Genomic DNA, 12110 nt, shown 5'->3' with positions numbered 1-12110 from the left:
TTCATTAGTGTTATAATTATTGTTGTTGTTATTGTTGTAGATATTTTTGCTGTTGCTGTTGTTGTTGTTATTTTCTTGTTTATTTATTTATTATATCTATTATCATTATTATTATTATTTTCCAGCAAGTCGGGAATACGCTAGTTCAGCCTTAGGTCACAACATACTCGGTTTGAGTCAGGTCGTTTTGTTACCTCTTTCTTTTCATTTCGTCTTTTAACTATCATTATTTTATTTTCTTATTTCAACTCTTTGCATATATCCTGAAGGTATTTGAATAGACGAGAACGTTGGAACTATTCATTCTATTATTTCCCATGTATGTATATGTGTAAGGATATAGGTATATATATATATATATATATATATGTATATATATATATATATATATATAATATAATATAATATAATGTATGTATATGTGTATATATGCATATAATGTATGTATATGTGTATATATGCATATAATGTATGTATATGTGTATATATGCATATAATGTATGTAATATATGTAGGTATGCATGTATGTATACATGTATGTATATATAGATGTATGTATATATGTATGTATAAGTAGAACTATGTTTATAGTCGTACCTTGTAGTACAATGTAAAAAATTCTTTGTACTTCTAAAGACTTCAAAGGCTAACATGCTACCTACTTTTCCTACTTTATTTAAGTATAAATGACTTCAGTCGCAATATTCTCGACTTCCGCAACAAGAACATTCGCATTTTAGGTCCAACTTCTCTTAGATCGTCCTTCAGCTTCTCACGATATGACGCAAAAGTCATTTGACATTTTTGGAAATTTGAAAAACAAAAGATTGTAACCCAAGTAGTTTCTCCTTAAACGAAATAGCAAAAGCAAGTAGCAAAAGCAAGTAGCAAAAGCAAGTAGCATGCTAGCGAGAAATGCCTAGTCTGCCGCCACGTTAAGCCACGAGGGAAGTCACAGCATGTAAGTAGTCACATTATACCCTCCCTCCCTCCCTCCCTACCCCTTCTTACCCCTTCCTTTCCCTCCCTCCTCCCTCCCTACCCCTTTCTTTTCCTCTCTCCTTCCTCAGAACCCCTCCCTTCTCCCCCCTTCTCCCTCCCTTCTCCCTCCCTTCTCCCTCCCTTCTCTCCCCCTTCTCCCCCCTTCTCTTTCCCTTCTCCCCCTTCTTCCTTCTCCCCCCTTCTCCCTTCTCCCTCCCTTCTCCCTCCCTTCTCCCCCCTTCTCCCCCCTTCTCCCCCTTCTCCCCCTTCTCCCCCTTCTCCCTCCCTTCTCCCTCCCGTCTCCCTCCCCTCCTTTTTTCTCCCTTTCCCCTCCCTTCCCCCTCCCTTCCCCCCCTTTCCCCTCCCTTCCCCCTCCCTTCCCCCTTCCTTCCTTTCCATCTCTCCTTCCTCCCTACCTTTTTTCCCTCCCTCCTCCCTCCCTACCACCTCCTTTCAATCTCACCTCCTTTCCCTCCCTCCTCCTTTCCCTCCCACCTCCTTTTCCCCCTCCTCCTATCCCACTCCTTCCTTTCCCCCTCCTCCCTCTCTCCTCTTTTCCCTCCTCATTTCCCTCCCACCTCCTTTCCCTCCCTACTCCCTCCCAAACCTTTCCTTTACCCCCTCCTCCCACCCTACCCCTTCCTTTCCCTCCCACCTCTTTCCTTACCTCTTCCCTTCCCTCCCTCCTCTCTCTCTAACCTCACTTTCCCTCCCTACCCCTACTCTCCCTATCTCTCCTCTGTTCAATCCTTTGTGCTTCTCAACAGAAAACCATAAAGACGTTCATCAACAACGGACTGTGATTAAAGACATTCATCAACAACGGACTGTATGATTTCTGTTTTAATAAGAAAAAAAAAAGATTCGTCGCTTGAAAAGTTTTCTATTGTTCCATGAGTGAACTTAAACTCTCAGGTTTTGGATCAGAATGAATAATTATGTGATAGTCTTGATCACCTAATTAAGATGACAAATGACTTGTTCAGTGTCCGTGGGCGAAGCCAGTGTCGTACTATTGAACCAAGGAAGAACGCTCGCCAGCTGAGCGGATTAGAGCGTCGCTACTTGCGGCGAAGGTCGAGGGGGTGGTGGTTCGAACACTGCCACCGGCGAAGATGAACGAATTTAACCAAATTTCACGCTACAAAGTCCTCTGTAAGAGACACCGTCCTTGCCTCCCGATGAGGAGGGATTTTGTGACGTTAAGTCATATAATCTGTATGACAGAAGGCTATTGTATTGTTCCTAAACTGCCCAAAAGTAAGAATAATCGTCTACCGCTAACTTTAATAAAATCACAAAGGTGACCTAATTTGTATACCAAATGGTTGATGTTCTTTAGATCCATTTTAGTATATCCGTTAACGCGAATAACGACCTTAATGCATTTGATTCTGGCCTTTTTATTCAGTCAGCAAAAGACACGAAGGGAGATTAAGGAGTAAATGTTTAGCCTTAAATATCCAATGCAGGACCTCCGAACTAACCGTTGGTGTACAATTATATTAAGCTTGCTTAAATTCTTTCGTTTCGAGGGATTTGTCTCAATTTAAACACAGTTAAAAAGGGATTAATTGAGATAGATTTAACATTTACGTAGCAAATAGGTTAATCCCTTTGTGTGGTATAAAGCTTAAATAAATCCATACCAGACTCATGGAAAGGGCTTGATGTTATACATGGTGATGTGTGACGTACATACACACACACACATACACACGCACACACACACATACACACGCACACACACACACACACACACACACACACACACACACACACACACACACACACACACACACACACACACATATATATATATATATATATATAAATATATATATATATAATATATATATATATATATGAATATATAAATCAGACGTACATACAAACACACACACACACACACACACACACACACACACACACACACACACACACACACACACACACACACACACACACACACACACACACACACACACACACACACACACATATATATATATATATATATATATATATATATATGTATATATATATATATATATATATATATATATAATATGAATATATAAATCAGAACAACGCAACCGAATCTCGTACCCGGTCCTCGAACGTAGGGCACCCACCTATTACCACTGTGCCAGCAAACTGTAAAAAAGGATTGGAACCTGTTACGTACTGCATGCAAGGAATCGATGTTTACGTTAACTGTGCTCCGAGCCTTTGGTTATATTCCCCAACGCTACCTACCAACATGGCGACATTTCAACGAAATATTTATTCGCTTGTCTGTTGTAATTGTTATAAGATAAATCATTCTGGGACACATGAAAAATTGTCACTCCAGAACGCCCACATGAAGATTCGCCACTCCATGAGATCCCACTTAGTAACCATGTAGTAAGCGCTGAAACTATTAGTTGTTTTAAAAAAACGATTAGACAACTTCATGGATGGGGATGACAGGTGGTGATGGATATCGAGCTGCCTAGTGTAGGCCTTATGGTCTTTTGCAGTCTCCTTTATTCTTATGTTCTTATGTTCTTATGTTCTTGAAGAACTGTCACCCCCATACGCCGAATATCAACAGTGGGATAGAGATTAGGTTAGGTTAGGTTAGGATATGTTAGTTTAGTTTAGGTTAGGTTAGGTTACAAGGTTAGGTTAGGTTAGGTTAGGTTAAATGAAGGTTATGATTATTGTCATAAACTTATACAAATGAAGAATCGTAAACCCAGGATGGCCCACATGAAGAATTGTCACCCTAGGATAGCCCCCATGAAGAATTATCACCCTACGATAGCCCACATGAAGAATTGTCACCCTAAGATAGACCATATGAAGAATTGTCACCCTAGGACAGCCCCCGTGAAGAATTATCACCCTACGATAGCCCCCGTGAAGAATTATCACCCTACGATAGCCCCCGTGAAGAATTATCACCCTACGATAGCCCCCGTGAAGAATTATCACCCTACGATAGCCCACATGAAGAATTGTCACCCTAGGACAGCCCCCGTGAAGAATTATCACCCTACGATAGCCCCCGTGAAGAATTATCACCCTACGATAGCCCCCGTGAAGAATTATCACCCTACGATAGCCCCCGTGAAGAATTATCACCCTACGATAGCCCACATGAAGAATTGTCACCCTAAGATAGACCATATGAAGAATTGTCACCCTAGGACAGCCCCCGTGAAGAATTATCACCCTACGATAGCCCCCGTGAAGAATTATCACCCTACGATAGCCCACATGAAGAATTGTCACCCTAAGATAGCCCATATGAAGAATTGTCATCCTAGGATAGCCCCCGTGAAGAATTGTCACCCTAGGATAGCCCACCCTGTCGAAGTCTGGGGTAATGATTCTTCATGTGATCCAATCATTCTTATACAGTGATATATGCACTCTGAATAAAATCATCTGGCTATCAGGTCTTTGTGACTAACCTAATGTCAATAGAAATTTGTTTCCGAAAACAAAATGTAGAAAGTTTCGTCAATGACCGAGAACTCAGAGGCCTTCCAGTCGTAGTTCCATTGAATAGCGGATATCTTGCAGATAAAGGGCTGGGAGATGCGGCAAACAAAATAGGGAATTAAATTTTGAATTTATTATAAAGTGGCGAATGAAAGAAGATGGTGGGCCAGGGAACCTTACCATGAATAGAAATATGTCATCCACTGGGCGAGGTATCCAAATATATATATATATATATATATATATATATATATATATATATATATATATATATATATATATATATATGCAGAGTCCACTAGGAAAAGGAAAAAACACACGGAGTCCGAGCGCTTTCGTGATATATTCACATTATCAAGGAGTACAGAAAGATGAGAACAAAAAATGGAGATACAGAGTATAAGTAGGACAAGAGAGACATTTACCCTCCTCTCCGAAGCCTGAAAGCTCAGGTTGGGTCACATTGGGTCTTACATTGTATAATTTTTGAAGCATTTTTCCAGTCAAAAATTATACAATGTAAGAATATAACAGAAAGAAATATCATAGAGTCAGGAATTATCAAATGCAATTATGACCAACTCATTAATAATAGTTTAGGATTATATAAATTAGATCCATATATTGTCAGTAATATAAATAGCACATATTTTAAAAGGTAATAGTAATATGTTTCCACGACCTCACCGAGTGACCCAACCTGAGCTTTCAGGCTTCGGAGAGGAGGGTAAATGTCTCTCTTGTCCTACTTATACTCTGTATCTCCATTTTTTGTTCTCATCTTTCTGTACTCCTTGATAATGTGAATATATCACGAAAGCGCTCGGACTCCGTGTGTTTTTCCTTTTCCTAGTGGACTCTGCATATTTGTGATTCGCGTGTGACTTGTGAAATTTGTACATAATATATGTATATATAGATAGATAGATATTCACACACACTGAATGGTCCCCAGTGCAGATCTTAATCAGTGTGTGTGAATAACACTTGCCCACGCGCACATACTACCATTGAACCATCATAGCGGGGATGGGTTGAGCACAAAATTCGTGTATATGTATGTGGCTCGAGCATACAAATATAAGAAATTGTACTTATATCTCTCTTGATGGCACAGTGGTTAGTCACTGTTACTTTGATACGTCTGAGCTGAGGTTCTAGCCCTTGGCTTAACTTCGTATCAGTTTCCGTATATGTCTCCGACGAGTCCTGTTCGTGATGTCATGGAATTAAAAGTAAAAAGTTAAGGTGGTTGAAAAAAGATATATATATATATATATATATATATATATATATATATATATATATACATATATATGTATATATATATATATTATTATTCTTTTTTTTTTTTTTTTTTTTTTAGAACGACTCTGTTAATTCCTTCTTCCTTATTTGGGTGATACTTTCATGTATGGCGGAATAAAAAAACAGAGGTGATGATATAAGGAGAAGACAAAGGGTCATTCATTTTCGTCGATAAAGAAGCCTTATGCATACGTAGTTAAATAGATATTGACCCCAATAGATAAAATGGCTATTTAAACAAGTGGATGGATGAAGATGAAAAAACAAAGAAACAGATAAATGATTTAAGTAAAAAATAGAAACTAGATAAGTAAAAAAATACTTATGAATAGATACTTGGATAAACAAGAAAATAAATGTCACAATAGCATACTAAATAGATACAGTGATACATATATAGAAAATATATTCATAAACAAATTAAAGACAAATAATTGAACAAATAAAAAGTAAATAGATAAAAAATGAATACACAAATAAAAATTAAAATTAAATTAATTCGGGTGATTATGTTCGATCCCATCATATGGTAAGCCAATATCGCTCTTATTGAGACAGTTCATATGGTAAAAAATTCATTGCACAGGATTATAGTATTACATTGTATATACGCATACATGTATGTATGCATATGTGGTTAACTGTATATACATGTATAGATACTTGATTTATGAACAATAGGTTCCTGGAACACACGTGCACAATATGCACACACACACACACACACACACACACACACACACACACACACACACACACACACACACACACACACACACACACACACACACACACACACACACACACACACACACACACACACACATATATATATACACACACAAACACACACACACACGCGCGCGCGCACGCACGCACTTCACCCATTCCACACCCATATGTTTCCCATTTCTCTGTGGATAATAGGCCATCCCTATCTCCCGCCCACTGCCTAGGTCAGAGGCAATATAGCAAGGCACAGCACCTCCATAAGTACAGAAATAAATGAAATTTGCTTCGTCATTCTACCGATCGACATTGGCTTAATTTTTTCTTTTTTTCTAAAATTGCACCTGAAAACAGATGCACCCTTTAATTAGTGCATGTAGCATATGATATCAGAAGCAGGTGCTCTTATTGAATCGGGTCCGTTTGATTAAAAAAGTATATAGAAAACTGTACAAATGAATGATCAAAATAATGATAAAATTAGCATTGGTAAAAGCAAAATTATCAATAACAGTGATGATGATGATAACTTTGATAATGAAAATGATGATGATAATAGTAATAGTAGTTGTCACTGAAACGGGAATCGATTAAAAGTAATCATTGAAATAGCATTTAAGAAGTAATCATTGGTAATAGTAATAAAAAATAGCATCTAGAAATAATTAAATTAATTAAATTGAATTAAATTGAATTAAATTGAATTAAATTAAGATAATCAAATAATTAAAAATAATTAAATTTAATTAAGATAATTAAACTAAGGTTATGATAACCACAAAATGCAAAGAAATCTAATACATATGATCAATTAGTAATAGTAATAATACATAACGGCAATGCATAGTTACAATTAGATTAGTAGTATTAATAGTTTTGTATAGTTTTGATAGTATTAATAGAATAGTTATCATGGTAATAAAAACTAGTAGTAACTATAATAATAGTAACGTGAAAGCAGTTATAACAATAGTAATATAGAAACACATGAATATAGATATGAAAATAGTTGTGATAATAGTAATACAGAAATAATAGTAGAAATGCACAAAATTAGTAATAATGACATTGACGGAGATAATATTGGTTATTATACCAACTAACACAACTGTTCATATTAGCATAGCTTGATTATCTACTCGACTTAACAAATCATTAAAAAATCAACAAAAACATTTTCATTGTTGATTGAACTTGCAGAAAAATATGCATCATTCAAAACTCAATGAAATTTTGAATTATGAATTTAGCATTAATTGAAAAATTGATAGGGGGAAGTAAATATACTTAAAACAAAACGGGCATGAATAAAAATTATTATGAAAGGTGCACACGCACACGCACACACACACACACACACACACACACACACACACACACACACACACACACACACACACACACACACACACACACACACACACACACGCACACACAGTGTCGTGTGTGTATGTGCTCGCTGTTGTGATGCGTTGAGCTTCGAACTCGCCTCGTAACCATAACAACGTGGACCTGGGTTCGATCCCCAATGGCTCTCGTGGGTGCCATAAGCCCCGGCTGTCCTTGCACGTAAGGCAAAGGTGGAGCTACCTCAGCGTTGGAGCTGAGTGACTCCCGGCGTGGGCTCCCACGCAGACTCATAATGCGTTGACTCTGTCGTCATGATGACGAAAATTATTATCATTATTATTTTTTTTTTGGGGGGGGGGGGGATATTAAGCTCTGACAGACCAAGGAAACCCAAAGGGAACCCAAAGGGAACCCAAAGGGAACCCAAAGGGAACCCAAAGGGAAACCAAGGGGAACGCAAAGGGAACCCAAAGGGAACGCAAAGGAAATCTAAAGGGAACCATAAGGGAACCCTAAGGGAACCCAAAGTAAACCCAAAAGGAACCCCAAGGGAACCCAAAGGGAACCCAAAGGGAACCCCAAGGGAACCCAAAAGGAACCCCAAGACCCCAAGGGAATCCCAAGGGAACCCTAAGGGAACCCTAAGGGAACCCTAAGGGAACCCTAAGGGAACCCTAAGGGAACCCTAAGGGAACCCTAAGGGAACCCCAAGGGAACCCCAAGGGAACCCCAAGGGAACCCCAAGGGAACCCCAAGGGAACCCCAAGGGAACTCCAAGAGAACTCCAAGAGAACTCCAAGAGAACTCCAAGAGAACTCCAAGAGAACTCCAAGAGAACTCCAAGGGAACTCCAAGGGAACTCCAAGGGAACTCCAAGGGAACTCCAAGGGAACTCCAAGGGAACTCCAAGGGAACCCCAAGGAAACCCAAAGGTGGAATCCAAAAGGGGAATCTAAAGGGTGAGCCCAAAGCCCAAAGGGGAAACCTAAAGTGAAACCCAAAGTGAAACATAAAGTGAAACCCACACATAATAGATACATATACCCCAGACAGATGGCGCTCTCTTCTGGTTTCATTCTAGTCAAAGCCAGGCGACTTTATTCAGCTAAGGGGAGAACTACGATGACAACACACCCTTGAATTCTGGCGAATTCCAGACGATCTTATCCATTTAGAAAGTGGCTAAAAAAAAAAAAATCGGCAGATAACAGCCGTGCAGTCTTCGAGTTCTTTACAAATCCCCCGGCCGAACCTCTTCAAGTATTCTTCCGCTTTTCATTTTCTCTTGCACGGTTGACCGGCCGGCGTCGTACCTTTACGGTTTTCTGGCCCTTCTTTGCTTTCGGCTTTTCCTTCTCGCTATCCCGGCCACCCGGCTCTTTTCTTTATCCTGTTTTGCCATTCGTGACCGGTCGGCCTCCTTTCCTTTTGAACATTTCTTTCTAGCCATCCTAATCGGCCGGCTTCCAGTTCTTTTGACGCTTTTCTCTCGTCTGCCGCCGACCTCCTTAGAATTTTCATTTTTGGCCTTATCGTTGTCAGCTTTGCGTGCCGGCCGGCCTCCAGTTCCAGTCGTGTTTCTCACGGGTTCTCGGCCGTTTGTATGCGTGTGTGTGTGTGTGTGTGTGTGTGTGTGTGTGTGTGTGTGTGTGTGTGTGTGTGTGTATGTGTGTGTGTGTGTGTGTGTGTGTGTGTGTGTGTGTGTGTGTGTGTGTGTGTGTGTGTGTGTGTGTGTGTGTGTGTGTGTGTGTGTGTGTGTGTGTGTGTGATTCACCTTGGTCTTTAGATCACGTGTTGGGCTCGTGATCGATAGTTATTTCCCTCCCGGAAGAGAGCTCAGAGCTCGTATGACCGATCTATGGGTAATGCTATGACATAACACGCACACACACCCGCAACTCCCCACCCACGAGAGTTGGAGTAACGACTCGAAGCGCAGCGATGAAATAATTTCAGCCCCGGGCAGGATTCGAACCAGGTATCGCCGGTACCGCCGTACTGACAGTCTGGGACTCCTCTACCAACCGCGCGGCCGAGCCGTGTGTGTGTGTGTGTGTGTGTACATGCGTGCGTGCGTGCGTACATATGCGTACAAGAACAGTAAGTCTTGACATGCCGGACCCACACGCTTCAATCCTACGGGTTTCGATGGTGACAATATATATAGAGAGGAACGTCCAACTCCATTGACTCTTGCACTCAGTATTGCAACATTCATGTTTAACAAACCACTTAGGTAGAGCCCAGACAGTAGCGAGGCCTCTTTCGACACTGGAATGTCCTGTTCAACCGTTGGACAATGAGTCACACATCTTATGGCGTAAATAAAACGCAAGATACATGGATATACTTTACATAAACCTTTTGCAGGTGCGAATAAGAGCAAGCGGGAGAGGGAGAAGAAGAGGGAGAAGAACCATCACCCCCCACCACCACCTTTTTCACCTCCTCCTCTTCAACTCCACCTTTTCCACCTCCACCTCTTCCAGCTCCACTTCTCCCAACTCCACCTCTTCCAGCTCCACCTCTTCCCCCACCTCTTCCACCCCCCACCCACCCCCACAACCACCCACCCCCCACCTCTTCCACCTCCACCTCTTCCACCTCCACCTCTTCCACCTCCAACTCTTCCACTCCCACCTCTTCCACCCTCACCTCTTCCACCCCCACTTCTTCCACCCTCACCTCTTCCACCTCCACCTCTTCCACCCCACCTCTTCCACCCCCACCTCTTCCACCTCCACCTCTTCCACCCCCACCTCTTCCACCTCCACCTCTTCCACCTCCACCTCTTCCACCTCCACCTCTTCCACCTCCACCTCTTCCACCTCCACCTCTTCCACCTCCACCTCTTCCACCTCCACCTCTTCCACCTCCACCTCTTCCACCTCCACCTCTTCCACCTCCACCTCTTCCACCTCTTCCACCTCCACCTCTTCCACTTCCACCTCTTCCACCTCCACCTCTTCCACCTCCACCTCTTCCACTTCCACCTCTTCCACCTCCACCTCTTCCACCTCCACCTCTTCCACCTCCACCTCCTCTTCCACCACCTCCTCTTCCACCTCCAACTCTTCCACCACCTCCTCTTCCACCACCTCCTCTTCCACCACCTCCTCTTCCACCACCTCCTCTTCCACCTCCACCTCTTCCACCACCTCCTCTTCCACCACCTCCTCTTCCACCTCCACCTCTTCCACCACCCCCTCTTACACCTCCATCTCCTCTTACACCTCCATCTCCTCTTCTACCTCCACTTCTCCCACCTCCACCTCTTACACCTTCACCTCCACTTCTTCCACCTCCACCTTTTCCACCTCCACATTTTCCACCTCCACATTTTCCACCTCCACATTTTCCACCTCCACGTTTTCCACCTCCACGTGTTCCACCTCCACGTGTTCCACCTCAATCTGTTCCACCTCAATCTGTTCCACCTCCACCTCTTCCACCTCTACTCCCACTTCTTCCACCTCTACTCCCACTTCCACCTCTACTCCCACCTCTTCCACCTACACCTCTCCCACCTCTTCCTCCTCTTCCCCTCCACCTCTTCCACTTCCTCCACCTCTTCCATTTCCTCCACCTCTTCCACTTCCTCCACCTCTTCCACTTCCTCCACCTCTTCCACTTCCTCCACCTCTTCCACTTCCTCCACCTCTTCCACTTCCTCCACCTCCACCTCTTCCACCTCCTCAAACGCAGCCTCCGGAAGGGAACGAGGCGGCTCCGTGAGCCTCCGGAGCAGTCTTGGGGTCTGCCGAAGGACGATTGAGTCTCGGCGGGCGTCCGAACGCTAACTAAGCTATTGTGTGGCCAAAGAGCGAATTATCCCTCAATAGTGTGATGTAACTTCTCAACAAGGGAGAAGAAGATAGGGAGGGACTGGGAGCCGGGAGGGGGAGAAGAGGGACAGGGAGGAGGTCAAGAAGAGGGAAGGGAAGAATGAGGAAGGTGTGAGGAGATGAGAAGGGAGTGAGGAGAGGGAGGAGATGGGGAGAGGAAGGAGGTCAAGAAGAGGGAAGGGAGATGAGGAGGGAGTGAGGACAGGGAGGAGATGGGGAGAGGAAGAAAGTCAAGGAGAGGAAGGGAATAATGAGGAAGGTGTGAGGAGATGTGGAGGGAATGAGGAGAGGGAGGAGATGGGGAGAGGAAGGAGGTCAAGGAGAAGGAAGGGAAGAACGAGGAAGATGTATGGAGGTAAGGAGGGAATTAGGACAGGGAGGAGGTCGAGAAGATGGAAGGAA

Source organism: Oratosquilla oratoria, chromosome 3 (assembly GCF_046742065.1).
Source record: "Oratosquilla oratoria isolate Oo_2021 chromosome 3, ASM4674206v1, whole genome shotgun sequence".
Classification (NCBI taxonomy): domain Eukaryota; kingdom Metazoa; phylum Arthropoda; class Malacostraca; order Stomatopoda; family Squillidae; genus Oratosquilla; species Oratosquilla oratoria.
This window is presented reverse-complemented; position numbering follows the sequence as displayed.